This window comes from Urocampus carinirostris, chromosome 3 (genome assembly GCF_059441175.1).
Source record: "Urocampus carinirostris isolate Australia breed hairy pipefish chromosome 3, RoL_Ucar_1.0, whole genome shotgun sequence".
NCBI classification, from domain to species: Eukaryota; Metazoa; Chordata; class Actinopteri; order Syngnathiformes; family Syngnathidae; genus Urocampus; species Urocampus carinirostris.
This window is the reverse complement of record NC_142351.1, coordinates 27,976,029-27,985,446: the sequence shown is the minus strand read 5'-3', so window position 1 is coordinate 27,985,446 and position 9,418 is coordinate 27,976,029. Positions and strand designations below refer to the sequence as shown.

The following is a 9,418-nucleotide window of genomic DNA, read 5'->3' as shown; positions in this document are numbered from 1 at the left end:
ACAATTTGGACAGGTCATTTAACCTGACATGCATGTTTTTGGAATGTGGGAAGAAACCACAGTGTCCGGAGGAAACCCACGCGAGCACGGGGAGAACATGCAAACTCCACACAGGAAGGTTCAATCTCATGACTTCAGAACTGTCCCGCACACGCACTAACCACTGCGCTGCTGTGCTGCCCCAATGACAACTATTGTTATTGTAATAGATACTATTATTATATAGTATACTGAAAAAAGTGTGGAGACAGCAATGATGATAATGATGGCGGTAAAAAAGTGAAGGTGCTGATAATGTTGATGATGAAGTGCCTGCATACAAAGAACCTATGTAAATTTGTATATCCATGATAAGTTTGTTTCATGTATAAGCGTATGCTTCTGTCTTTTCCTTTTTCGGACATGTCCAGTGTTCCCTTTAAGCACAATTACACACTGCTCGCAAATTCTCAGCGCACAAGAAAATCTAGCCAGCGCACAAAAATGAGGGCTTAAAATTACTAATTAAGAAGCGACTCAAGTCAAAGTTACAGTGCATGAAAGTTCCCCTGACGTTGTGTCCTAAATCCGGTATTTTGAAGTCGAGTCGAAGGAGAACGAAGTTGAGTAAAGTTAGTAGAGTTTGTCAGGGGAACCGGCTTCTTCGGCTCGGCTCACTAAAAGGAACTGGCTCTTTCGGGTCCTAAACGGCTCTTCAGGTTGTTTTTGCTTCTTTAATCCCAACATGAGCAAATATTATGTAAAATTATGCACAAAATGTATTAAAGGAAGGGGGGAATAGAACAAAAAAGAAAGAAATACCAAAATGAAAAAGAGAAAAAAAGAAACGAAAATTTTGAAAAAAGCCAGAAATAAGGAAAGGAAATACATGTTGTAAAAAAGTAAATAGAGAACAAAAAGAAAAAAGTAACAGCTCGGAAAAAATAAACACAATTAGATTTTTTTTAAAGGAATTTTTAAAAAAGTAGAAAAAAAAAAACACGGAAAAAAGAAGAAGTTTGTGTTGCATCCAAATAATTTCCCATTATATAAAGTGAATCTTGTTGCCAACATTCTACTTCCACTAAAAAATGTGATTAAGTACAGCTCTGTACCTTACAACCGACTAAATAAGCCCCCAAAAATGTTAATATTATGCGACAAAATATATCAGGAAATAAAAAAAATGGATATCTTGTGAAATAATTGTAAGAACAAACGACGTTTGTAGGCCGTACAACCTTTGTAAGAGTACATGAGTCAATTCATTCAAAAGAGAAAAATAATTTTGCATTGCCGGAAACTCAGCAAAATGTAACTTGATGTCAAGTTTTGGACATGTTTGATAATTAATTATCTTGCCACACTTGGGATTGTGGTTGCTCACTGTTGTTTCAAGCGCTGCTCACCACTGCTTTGTGTTTATCATGTTCGAAATAAAGTGCCATTCATGTATTCATTCATAAATATCACCACCACTTCAAAATGTTTATCTATTGTGCTAGAGAGGACCATTCCTGCCTTGTTTCCATTCGCCTCTCTCTTGGGCACCCCAGATTCACATCGATGGGTTGACGTGCAATCCATAATAATTAGAAGCATTTAATGACTTTGTGAACTATTAACCTCGAATTGCGACATAAAACCACTGGGGAGCGTGGCAGGGCGGCATTTTTTCTAGAGGCAAATAGCTTGAAACTTCAAGATGGAAAGCTGCAAATTTCAAGTGGCCTTTTAAGGAGACGAGAGGCAAAGCGGGGTTATTTATATGATACTCAAGATGATGCTCAACCTATGATTTTGGGAGGGGATTTAAAGAATGTGTGTTTTTTGTGGTTTAATTGGGCTTTAATTAGCTTTCAAAGTAATTGAAATATAAATCAAGATGACATTCCCTGTATTTGATTTCAGTCATGATTGCTGAGTGCTTAAATTAGTGTAGTATAATGTGATTGCTGTGTCCAAAGTTCTAAACTGAGAATCGCTTCCTCAAATATCGCGACCTTAACTGCTTATAGACTTGACCGCATTGCAGTCTAGAGCACAGGTTCTCATCTGCCCTAAATCAGCTTTAAAAAAGTCACAAACTAAAATAAATTACATATTTATAAAGTGTGTATCTAAACATTGTTAGTAATTATTTCCATTGATAATAAAGTTAAATATGGTGGTAAAATGCTAAAAACATTTTTTAACGTTTACTGTACCTTTCAGCAGCGCTTCAATGGCAGACACTCGCACACCACTCACGTATATTTCCAATAGTTTAATTATTTGACTTGATTGTTCTCATTGGTTTCAAATATTCCTTCCTGTTGTTATTATGGGCAGAAAACGGAAATAAAACCACCAAAATCCCCCCAAAAATAGATGTGGTCTCTTTAAAACGCACCAATTGACTTAAGAGGTAGAATACATTGAAAAGGCATTATCAACTGTTAATTAGTGTAATTGATCTTCCATTTTTTTTCATCTTCTAAGCAGTATTCTGGCCTAGAAAAGGCCAACGACCCAATGAAAAATGGCCGGTGGTACCAGTTGAGAAACACTGCTCTAAAACAGGTGTCCAAATATTTTCTTTTTGAGGTTTATAAAGAAATGCTCGGAGCACGGCAGCGGACAGTTAAAACATGTAGAGAGTAATCAACACAGCCCAAAAGATCGTTGGCTGCTCTTTGCCCATTCAGGGAAGACATTGCTGGCCTGCTATTCAACAGCAGAGCCATCAACATTTTTAATTCCTCTTTTCACCCTGACCAAGGAATTACAGGCTCAGTTTATTCCCCAGGGCCATCACCACCCTAAACCAGTGCACAAAACTGTGAAACACATATTGCTACTCGTTTGGGACTTTTTCTTGCTGCTTTTTTCCCTACTTTTCATTGCATTAATATAATAACTTAGGCTGACGTGGCTAGTTTGTTTATTTGGGCTGTGTTTAAGGTAAATATAACGAAATCAAGGTGGATGGTTTTATCAAAGAAAATTTCCAAGCAAAAAGTATCCATATCGGATTGAAATTGTCCGATAATACTATGTATTTACTTGGATTTGATCGATTCTAAAATACCCAGTATCTCCCAGCGCTAATTTTACACCTCTGGACCTAACTATTGAGTTACATTGATAAAATTACTTGCAGCACAAATCTTCTCCTTGAGCAGACATTCATTTGAGTCATGCCAGTTCCTTTTTTTTCCTAACTTTCAATTTTTTGCACACAATTCAACAGAGTTGAGTCACCCACCATACAACAACACTAACAAAAATATATAGAAAATTGAAATTACCATAACAAACAAAAGAAACAACAACACAAAAATGATGATAAAAAAAATAAATTAAAAGGTGAGGTGTTTAGACATCAAGTAGAAATTGTGTGATGGCATTCCAGCTTGTCTCAAATTGATCTAATTTCAGTTGAAGTCTTGTCGTGATTTTTTCCATGATGTACATTTACTTTTATTTGTCTCTCTATTGTTTTATGTCAGGAGGTTTTGGTTTTAACCAGGAAACTGTGTTCATTGTCTTTGCTACCAGAAGCATAACCTTTGTTACATAGTTGTATTGACCAGTCAATAACACTTCTGGCAAAATTCCTGATACATAGGTCACTAGGTTCAAACGCAACTCCCAACCTATACTTAATTTTAATTATGTATGAATACTCTTCCAGGAATGGATCATCTCAGGGCAATTCCAGAAAATATGTGTGAAATCCCCCACCCTCCCACAGCCTTTGAGGCATTAGCTCAGGAGGTAATGTTATGTGTCAAAGTGTCCTTGGGCAAGACACTGAATCCCTAATGCCCCTCAATCTAAAGTTAGTGTGTAAAAGAGAAAAGTTTGAGGCACATTGTAAAGCGCCTTGTGAGAACTTCATTGACTTGAAAAACACTATAAAAATGCAGACCATTTCGATGCAAATATATATACAACATGAACACGTGAAATATTGGCATGGAAAGCTGTGTTTGCATGTTTTAGTCCACCTCTTACATGACTGCTGGCTTTTCTTATCCAAAGTAGACTGCAGTAATTCCCATGTTTGACAACATGTCCAAGTTTACTTCATTTACTTGACGGTGATGAGTCGTAATGTCTTCCAATACTGTAAATGGCCAGCTAGAGAACCTTGACATGTCCGGGGCAATTTCATGATTTAAACTGCAAGAGGTGGAATGTGACTTTCTCATCTCAGTATGGGCTTATTCGAATTAATTTGCATATGTTTAATATATTCTATGTCCGTATTCCTTACCCAGAGTACTGCACGAACATGACGAACCAAGAAGGGTCATGTAAAATACAGAGGTCATCTGCATATATTTCTCGTGTTAGTATAAAATATTTACACACTTATTCTGCTTGTTTCTGTTTTATTAGCGGACACCTGCAAAGTAGATTGCACATAATGCCAGAGTTACTCGTAATTTTGTGTATTATTCCTCGCTGTTGTTTGTTATTTTGACTTCCGTGCAATTTTTTCATCATTGTCACTATTGGCCGGTAATGTTGCTGTTCTTTGATTCATGGACCCCATAGGGTAGATCTGCATTTTGTTAACCTCGAGATGTAACACAAATAAAGGGCTCATGTAGAGGAATTTTCGAACAGTTTGCTTTCAATGATGTCTTCCCGGGTGGCACGGCGGTGGAGTGGTTAGCGGGTCTGCCACACAGTTCTGAGGTCATGGGATCAAATCTAGCTATCAGCCTTCCTGTGTGGAGTTTGCGTGTTCGTGAATGAAGAGTTATATATAATAAAAATATTTTTAATTATATATATATTTTCTATTGTGCACATTAGACTATTGTAAAAAATACACTGGTAATCTCTGAACTAGGGGTCTCCAATGCCCATTGGCACCAGCATGCCCCCCGAGGATAGCTGAGGTGCTTGGGCACCTGACCTTAAAATAGCTTACCAGTGCTGTGTCACTGTGATTTTCCATTAGTATGATTTTTGCGGTTGAATGAGTCTTTTTAACCCTACTTCTGATATATAACTTGGTAATAACATGGTAAAAAAAGTGTTTTACCATAAGATGTTGGTATTTTAGAAATTCACATGAAATTGGGTGCTCTTTGCGCTCATTAGTAAAAAAGCGCTCAGCTTGAAACGGATTGGAGACCCCTGCTCTAAGCTGTAAACAGCATTATTAAAACAATATAAGGCTTGCAATGATTCAGTTAACCTGTAATTAATTCAGAATGAATTTTAATAGCATTGGAGAAAATAATAAAGATATTCTTTTTTTTTTTGTGGACAGTTCCAAACAATAAAATGAAAAAGGCCTGTTTGTTTAAAAAAAAGATGAGATCTTATTTTTTTATTTTATTAATTTATTTATTTATTAAATACAAACAATGACGTATTGAGCATTGCCAGAAGAATGTTTTTTCCCCATCGTTTTATTAACCCGTTTGCACCGATGCATCTGGGCATTCTGTTAAAGAATGAATGCTTACTTTGCTGACATAGCAGTAATTCAGAGCACTGCTAGTCGTTTTTATCTTGGCGTAAACAAATAAAGATACACCTAACAGCCATGCAAACCTGCATGAATGATGCTCTCTGTTAACATCATTCTGCCAAATTGCATCTTTTTGTTGATTGCAATCTAAAGTAATTTCTTCAGGGAGGAACAATTTGAATATTGTCTCCCAGGGATAAGCAACAACATCATAATGAAGTTGTGCGATGACACAATTAAACCTCAACAGCATAGCATCAAAGAAAAATGTGAAATTTTACGACACGCTCGTACCTGTCGTGTACAGTATGGGGCGGTGCAGCAACAAAATGATTTTACATGTTTATCCTCGGGCATGTACCCAAAAGGACACAACTGTGGCATGGTTTATGTGGCCCAGATGCTCTTCAACATGGGATGATGTGGCCAATAAAACAAGATGACGATTCGACCCCATCTGTGCACATCACAACCAGCAGATGTTAGTGTATGCTGGCCTTGGCAGATGTAGGGAAAAAAGGTTCTAAGAATAACAAATATAGATAATTGGCAAAAAATATAAATAAACTTGAATGGCTTTGTGCATTCGAATTGAGACACATTACTGTCATGGTTGCCATGGCACCCACTTGGTCGTGCCCGTGTGTGTCATGGTTGCCAAGGCGCCCAGCTGGCCACACCCATATGTGTCACGGTTGCCGTGGTGCCCAATTGGCCCTGCCCGTGTGCCACGGTGCCCAATTGGGCCCGCCCATGTTTTGCCAACTGCTGCTAATTTAGAGATTGACTTTCTGTGTATATAAGGCTCTGCGCTCTCTTGCTTGAGTGTCAGCCCGTCAGCAAACTTCTGCCCAACAAGACTTGGGCCCAATCCCATTTCTCTCACTCGGCCCTGAGGACCCTCCAGTGAGGTCCCTCGATAGAGGAGTGCCCTCCGCCGGTGGAGTGCAAAGTGGAGATGGTTTGGACAAGACTTGCAAGGTTCCACCCCTGTCCAGGAGATGGTGGTAATATTAATTGGCTGTAGACCTCAGTGACGTATTGGTCTACGTCACATGTAAACAACTCGAGTCTCAACCTGTAGTGTGTCAGTTGGAGAGTTCGTGCAACGTTAAAAATGTCCGCTACTGCTGTGTTATTACCGATTGCCTGAAAGCTCTTCATCTTTTCCGTGTCTCCAATCAACGGAGGAGAAATGTGCTATACTGAAGACAGCTTCGGCGCTATGTAGTGCTGATTCATCTTTACAAGGTACGTACACTCATTAAAAAAAATGACCCGTTCGGTCATATACAGTAAGAGTTAACATACAATGCACGTTCACATAATACCCTAGTTTGTGTAGACATAAATGGCAATCTACTTATTAGTATCTTAATGCCATTTTATGACATATTGTAGGGGTCTTGAATCTGTGACATGACGAAACGTAAACAAACACAAGAACAGTCCACCTGACCCTTTAGCTGGCATAATATCGTCACCAAACTTCCCTGTACGACCCAAAAAACCTTAGTTCATAAGGAATTTAATTCAAAAGAGTTGTCATTGAATATAAAAAGGTAATTTCAACATTTTTTCATGATGCTTACATCACAGTTAAAGCGGTCTTTTTCTTTTCTATGCCCACATTTATGTCTAAATTGATTTGTTATCTATTGTGTTCCAGAGTGGCTGTCCCATAAGCGTGGACAGGTTGGACAGGAATGTTCCCACCCTGTGCTTATGGTTGGATGTGGAGTCAGAACTCATTCAGGACTTAAGGTTGAGCAAGAAGGTTATGTGGGCCCTGCAGGAGCTGCTAAAGAGGGAACAGGGCCATGGCTGGAGGTCTTGATCTACGTGTACTGGCTGGTCCACGCTCTGTCCTACCGTGTGGTGTCACGGGTCTTCAGGGTTCCCAGGTCCACCGTACAAAGAATTGTCCACAGTTAATATGGAATAAATTGCCCAAAAGCCATATTTTAGGCTCTGGAAGTCAGACCCACATTTACATTATGTGCTTTTCTGCATTACTATTCAATAAACATCTTCATTTTGAGTAACACCTTGGTGGTTTATTTCATAATGATGTGAGATACTGTGTGTGAACTATGTGACTGTTGGACAGAAAACAACTACAAATCACTCCAGCTTAAATAATAGTTTACTTTCAGAAAAACAAACTCACATTGGGCCAAAATACATAATAGTAAATAAATAATGTGTCACAAATTTTAACAAAAATATACCAATACTTCCATAAAGCTGGAAACACAAACTGGAACTTCATTGAGTTCTTAATAATAATAAAAAAAAATCCTTTTATAAAACAAAGGGAAACATTGCAGAGATGTCACTGTTCTGGAAATTTGTCCACGAGCTTCCCAAAAAGGACGGGAACCGCTCAGTTTTGGCCACAGTTTCTTTGAGCCTTTTCCTCGCTCCGGCAGACTCCGCTTTCAAAAAGTCAAGGAGTGTATCGTGCTTCCTTTTTTTTCTGGGTGATTTGGGGTTTGGCGCCCGATTAGAAGGTGCCAACGACGTGCCCGGTGGTGTGGATGGCGTGGTAGCTGTGATGGTGACCAGCTCTTCCACGGGACGTTCTACAGTGGCCTTTAGGTTGGGTGGAAAAAACAAGAATTACTTAATGCTGATGTATTGTACAAAAACAACTGTGTATAGGATGCTCAACAAGTTGATATGAGACAGGAAATTATAGGATGTGTTCTGGATAATTATTTGATAGTGAATAGATACAAAAAATGACATGTTATTCTTATGGCTGTATGAACCTTCTATTGGCCAGCATCACATATGCTTTAGAGTTGTCTCCACATTTGGACAACATTTTGAGAAGGTAATTAGTTTACTTAATATGTGTTTACAGAGAAGGCAGTGGACTATGTGATAGTAGTTTGTTTCAACTGTATTTCCACGAGAAATTCGGAGACATTACTCATAATGCATGATGAAAACTAATGCATTCTGATCTCACATGAAAGAATCATATTGTAAATAAAACACGACACCCGAAATTGTGTGCAGTAAACAAGCGCTATGTCCAGAACGGTATTCTGACTATGCTCCTTTAGCGACTGGCCATGTAAATGTAAAAGCACGAGTCGTTTAAGATAAAAACAGGGATGGGCTGAACCGTGATTTTCTGCAGTTATCCTACTTTACAGTTTGTAGCGTGAAGATTTTTTTTTGCCAGCTCCCTTGGTAGATTAGTGCACTTCGTAAAGTAGCGATTTTGCAATGTTCGTGTTTTAACGCGAAAATACGATTTTCTATTGCATTTACGTCTAACTAAGATATCTCAATACATTTTGTTGCAAATACATGCGTGGTTGTGGAAAACTACTTACATTTGTGCGGTTCCTTTTCGGGCATGTTTGTTGATATTGAGAATTCGCAAAGCCTTCTGGGTAGTCACTTCGCCGCCAAGTGAGGTCGAGAGCCCCCTCGGTCTTGAAGTGGTTACGACATGGTTTGAGGGCACTTCTGCCTCGGTCTTGAGAGTATCGGGACACACCCCATTTTCACGTGAACGCGCAAACCGAGTGACTAGGGCACATAGCGAGTGGAAGTGCGAAGAATGGGACGCAGCCTTGGTTTCCGTCCTGTTTTCCTGTCAACAAACTTCTGCCCCACAAGACGTGGGTTCCATCCTGTTTTCCTGTCAACAAACTTCTGCCCCACAAGATGTGGGTTTTGTCCTGTTTCCCTGTGATATATGCATTCTGGTATTGTTCCCGTTTATTTTTGCGCTGTTTGGTTTCGGATTCCAGTTTTGTTTTCCGTCTATTCTTGTCCTGTTGGTTAGATTCTCTAGTTTTGGTTCCCTGTTTATTTCCGTTACCCTGATTCGCTATCGATCTCATCGGTCTCTGGCGTCCTGTCCGTCCACGCCAGACTGGCCTCCTAACATGCATGACTCCCCACTTCCCATTAAATAAAAAGCTTGTGTGAGAAGGTCAG

General features: G+C 39.1%; 1 long non-coding RNA gene across 1 annotated transcript; it reads right to left on the bottom strand.

The window, feature by feature from the left end:
- Window positions 1-7,583: 7,583 nt before the first annotated feature.
- On the bottom strand, window positions 7,584-9,041 carry LOC148369345 (uncharacterized). Its single transcript, XR_015849876.1, has 2 exons — window positions 8,806-9,041; window positions 7,584-8,050 (listed from the first exon to the last, which is right to left on the bottom strand). It is a non-coding gene; the product is annotated as an uncharacterized LOC148369345 (long non-coding RNA).
- Between the last annotated feature and the right edge of the window lie 377 nt (window positions 9,042-9,418).